The following is a 5,568-nucleotide window of genomic DNA, read 5'->3' as shown; positions in this document are numbered from 1 at the left end:
TTTTCAACTCGTACAGACCAGGACAATCATTTATTCGAGATATAGCCATTAAAGTTCAAAAACAATAATAGGTGTTCGTAATAAATAATCAAGTTAAGGCGGATTTTGCATATGTAAGGCAAAACTTCTCAAAAATTTGGCTCCTAGATGACCCCTATATCCTTGGTTATGCCATACCATTGAACTGGCGAACCTAAAGACCCAACTCTTGCAAAATGAGCAAAAATGTGGTCGAAAAATATGCATGTATAACCATTTCAGCCACCCCGAGCAGCCTCGCTGGTTTACAGTTGACCCTTATATCCTTGGCTTAATCATACCTTGGATATAGTCCTGGCGAACCTACAGGTCCAAATTCCTGTGAAATTTGCACGGAATAGGTTCAAAAAAATGTATGCATGCTCTTTGTGTCAGCACCCCTTTTAAAATGCGGTAGTTAATATTCAAAAATTAACGGCCTTAAGATCCCATTCCATTCCGTTGGCTCGCGATATCAAAAAGAAATTCTGTGGAAATACCAGGCGAACAGAAATGAGCAGCAAGCAGACAAAAAATAAAAAAATAAAATGTTAACAGTCGGCCCAACAGCTGCAGCTGTTATTTAACAGCGCCCTATAAAATAGCAGTGGACTAACACTCTTGCCCCTTAGGCGTATGCAATAGAATTTTTACTACAACATTTTTCTGATCGTCTGCCTTCAGCTGATTTCTGTTCGCCTGGTATTTTAGTCCAATTTTCGTTTAAGTCTGACGCTACTTAACAGTCGCCTTTAAAATCGAGCTAACAGCTGTTAATTAAGAGCCGCATGTTAACAAGCTTAACATTTTCACTCAAAAGTTTTTAGTTTGTCTGCCTAAATAAATATTAAATGCCAACAAATAAATGTGCCCTTTGAAGTAAAAAAAAAAGTAATTTGATCGCATATTCAAATAATTTATTTTAAAACTTTACATAAATATAAAATTAGTTATTGTACATTTTGACAAATCTTTAATTATACAGAAATAATAAAACTTATAGTTGTTGTTGCTTATTTGGTTTTATTTTTGACTTAAATATTTTGTGTATGCATTATTTAATGCATATATTCCGGGCAAATCAAGGCCGATTCTGGAAAAATGTGCCTTTTGGGGTTTGTCCAAAGTTAATAGGATTAATTGAGGGTTCCTAAATTTACCAATCTGTAAAGATAAACAAGTAAGAGGTTCTAGTCGGGAGCTCCCGACTAGGGGATATCCAGAACCCTCTTCTTCCAATGGGGTCGGGGATGCTTCCTTCTGCCTGTTACATACATTAGGATTTTGCACAAATACAATATACCCTTATACCCATTTTTAATGGGTTCAGGGTATAAAAAAATATATATAAATAAATAAGTTATCTTAGTAATTCAAGTCTGATTTTTAAATAAAATACCTCTTTCGATTCGTACTGAGCACGACCAACATAAAGGTTTCATATCGGTGCAGCAGCAGCTGGAGGCAGTAGTTGTGTGGACCGGAGTTGATGTTGATGTTGAGTTGTTGTTCAGATATTTATGCTCACCCAATTAAAACCTTATGTGTGATTGACCAAGCATTATAGGTTCATCTGGGAACCATTGACTGATTCATTCGCAGGCGATGTTGATTTTGCTGGAAAATAGAAAACATTTTAGTATAAACTAAAATTTCGTACTAAAATCACAATTATGGCAAATATGATTTGATTTTTTTTTTTCAATATTAGATAAATTGTTTCATAAAATTTGTCTTTCAAAAGTCTCTGGTAAGTATAGTCTATATTTAAAGAATATGAGAGGGATAGATTCACGACCTAGTTGCAACAACAATATGCGATATGTTAAATAAAGTGAGCTGAAGCCTGAGCGTTAAAGAAGGCTGAAAAGTTTTGATGTATCTGTAAGTTCTATATGTTTCGTGGTAATCAGATTATCAAGTGCTGGTAATGGCGTCAGAAGTGGAGCCAGCCCAAGAAGATCTGTGCTCCAAAGTGATTTATCTGGCTGCACAGATGGCGGGAAGCATCTCGTGCCCCGAAGACACAGGCTGTCGCTTAGCGGCATTGTGAGGCAGAAGAAGAAAACAGTCATAACTAACAATTAGTGGAACAAAGATGCCAATCTTGGCCACTAAACAGAGCTGGCGGCAGCTTTGGGGGCAACCTCTTATCCTTAACGGGTTTGGGCATTCATAATTCCTCATTTGGGCTCTTGCATGAAAATGAGTTCGGTCGAATGGACAGATTCTTATCCTGTTGCCATTTTATATGTTTGTCTGACACGCCACCAAAGGAATCGGCCATTTGCGTCTTGTTATTCTGGCCAAGGCTTAGCTGTCCCTCCCTTCTTCCCTGCCTTGCCCTGCCCTGCCTCATCCACGCCCTCTCAGCCTATGGGCACTTTGATGCGTCCATCCTTTTGTCCTCGTCCGTTTTCGGCCACTTTGATTATGTTTTCGCTTTGCTTTTCGGCTGCTTTGTTAATTGGAACAACTTGTTAGCCGTGTCCCATTCGCCTGGTCAGAGGCGCAGCCACAGGGCGTGGCATGTGGCAAAAGGCGTGCGCCGTTCTGGCCCGTTGCACGCACGTGTGGTAAGAAAAAAAAATTGTAATTCAGGCTTGTTTATGTCCATGGCAGAGCGAATTGTTTCCGGCTTTATTCTGGATTTGCTTGTTGATGATTTAAATTGTTTTTTCTTTTTTGGTCATGCTATTTTTGTTTATTTTTTTATTATTGTTATTGTGCGGGATTTTGGTTGTCCTCAATATTTATGACAGCTGATATGCCTGATATATGTTTGTGGATAGGCTGATTTGTGGATTTGGTGCATAAATTAGTTTTATTGACTCGTAAATTTACTTCGATTTGATTAAGAAATATCCTTTAATGACTTCAGTTGCGACTAAAGCACGTAGTTGCCATAAAATTAATTGACTACGCGAAAATTAATTTGACTGGACTGAGTTTGAGTGTTTTTGCTCAAGTAATTGATTATTAAAAAATCAAAGTTAACAAAAGGAAAATATCTGTAAGGCTTGTAGTTTCCAAGAATAAATAGGCGGACTGCGCAGTAAATAACTTTAAAGGTGCCCAGTAAAAGTTTATGAAGCAGCTCATGACTAGTAAACAATAAAGTGAGTATTGAAATTTGATAAAGTCAGCTGCGAACAAAACGTGGGAATGTAAATAGTATTTAATATTTATTTAGAATAACCTTGTACTGGGTATTATAAATCTATCATGTGTAACGCATAGAAGGAGACATCTCTGACCTTATAAGGTATCCATATTCTAGATCAGCAACAACAGCCGAGTTTACATAGCCATGTCCGTCAGTCCGTCTCCTTCTATGCGAACTAGTCTCTCAGATTTAAAGCTTTCGTCGTAAAACTTGGAATGGGCCCGTGTTTCTGTTGCAGAGTGTACATATATATGTAGTCAGAGGCTATTCACTTTTCTTAATGAGGAATAAATTCGAACCGGGATCCGGAATTGCTGTACTTCTTAGACAACTTATTTATCGAGGACTTCTCTTAAACACACAATTTTTCTCTATAAATTGCATACTGATTTTAGGGCAATTGGCAAAGTCATAATTTAATTCTATAATATCTTTGTAAGCCGCACACAAACAAATACATTATTTATTTCTAGCAGAAGCGGCTACGAAATAATAGAATACAAGTTCACACAATCTCTTTATGTTCTAGCATTAATGGAATTTTAAATCTATACCAAAACTAAGGACGAGACTTTGAAATTGATTTTTATTGCTCTTTTTCTGCGCTTACATCAAACGTTACAGAAATTAAATTTCTTTAAAATATTCAAAACATTTTTGGTATTTTTTTTTTCTAGTTACCTTTCAAGGAATCGAATATTATCCATTTTATATCCGTTTTATTGGCCATTAAATTTGGATATCAATTTGGGTAGCCGTAGCGTAAAATTCAATGGAAAAAGGGTCAACGATAAATTTCATTTGGCCCGCAAGTGCTCAAGTGTTGGAAAGGATTGCGTCTGAAAAACTCAACAGTTTAGTATGTTCAAATAGATTTTTGTAAATTCGTGAACGGGCGAATTCAAAAAGCGCCGTAGTGAACTTTGCCATGCTGGGCATTCAGATAGGGATTTCGAATTCCAACAGAGAGGACCAAGGAACCCATTCACATCCTTTCTGAGCAATTATGAAAGCAAATTCATCACATCAAGCGGCCATTTGTTTGGCAGCCAAAGGCCAAATGTCAAAGCCGAGCAGATTCGCTTTAAAAATGAAAAGAAAAGAAATTGCCAGCTCCGAGATTGTCCTTGCCCTCTTCAATACACCTGGGAAGGTGCACTTTTAATAGGCTTAGCAGCAACCCCTAAGCTGGCTTAAATGCAAAGTGTGTAATTTAATGACAGCCACAATAACAACGCCAGCAGAAGGAGGCATCCAAGCAGCGACTACCACAGCCAGAGACTGCACGCACTCTCAGACTTACAGTCAGTGCAAACAGTTTACTGACCTGCCTCAAAATGGCAAAAGAAGCCATGCATGCGTCAATTTAAAGTCTCTTAACAATAGCTTTAACCCTTTTCACATTGTACAGTTGGAATAAGAAACAAGTAAGAGGTTCTAGTCGGGAGCTCCCGACTAGGGGATACCCTGAACCCTCTTCTTCCAACATCAAATGCATATATATATTCTATTTTAGAAGCTATATTTCAAGTTCGGCGACTTTCGCTATTATTTACCAAAATTGCCCAAAAAACAGGGAAAGGGAGTGAGTTATCGATTATCAGAAATAAACTCGGTATGCACAGCCACTAGGAGCACCTACATCTAAAATTTCAAGTCTCTAGCTCTTATAGGTTCTGAGATCCTTGCGTTCATATATACGGACAGACGCACGGACGGACAGGCGGACAGACAGACAGACGGACATGGCTAGATCGACTCGGCTATTGGTGCAGATCAAGAATATATATACTTTATGGGTTCGGAGATGCTTTCGTCTGCCTGTTACATACATTTGCATTTTGCACAAATACAATATACCCTTATACCCATTTTTAATGGGTTCAGGGTATAAAAATCAAGCGAATTTTGAGGAAAGGACTAAACAATATTGTAGCTAGAATATCAAATAAAATTATTTAATTGTAAATGTAATAAAGTTAAATTTTAATTATTAAAATATACATTTTATTTGACAAAAACTCATCGCGCCGCACTGAGCACGAAGTTCAGGGATCGAACACCCGTAGAATAAATGTATATAATTAAATAGATAAAATATCAATATTTATTGTCTATATAAACTGAAATCTTTATATGCCCAAGTTTAGTTTGACGTCAGAGCACGGCATTAATTTGAGCATATATATGTTTGGCACACATTTTCCTAGCCCACTGTAAATGTTCATTAGGATGTTTTCAGGTAACTTTACCCTCATCGAATGGCAGCAAAAAAGAAACACAATTAGTTCAAGGCATTTGCCACCTTTGCCCTTATCGGTTTATTGGGCATTTCTGCGGAAAGCTCCAATCTGTATAAATTCCAAAAGGCAAACCAGCAAATT

At 37.4% G+C, this 5,568-nt stretch overlaps 1 long non-coding RNA gene across 1 annotated transcript; it reads right to left on the bottom strand.

The window, feature by feature from the left end:
• Positions 1-1,247: 1,247 nt before the first annotated feature.
• LOC115767479 lies at positions 1,248-1,671 on the bottom strand. Its single transcript, XR_004018382.1, has 3 exons — positions 1,547-1,671; positions 1,418-1,476; positions 1,248-1,282 (listed from the first exon to the last, which is right to left on the bottom strand). It is a non-coding gene; the product is annotated as an uncharacterized LOC115767479 (long non-coding RNA).
• Positions 1,672-5,568: the final 3,897 nt, after the last annotated feature.

Source organism: Drosophila novamexicana, unplaced genomic scaffold, assembly GCF_003285875.2.
Source record: "Drosophila novamexicana strain 15010-1031.04,08,12 unplaced genomic scaffold, DnovRS2.1 tig00001395-arrow-arrow-pilon, whole genome shotgun sequence".
NCBI classification, from domain to species: domain Eukaryota; kingdom Metazoa; phylum Arthropoda; class Insecta; order Diptera; family Drosophilidae; genus Drosophila; species Drosophila novamexicana.
The sequence above is the reverse complement of the archived record's forward strand: the minus strand, read 5'-3'. Positions and strand labels throughout refer to the sequence as shown.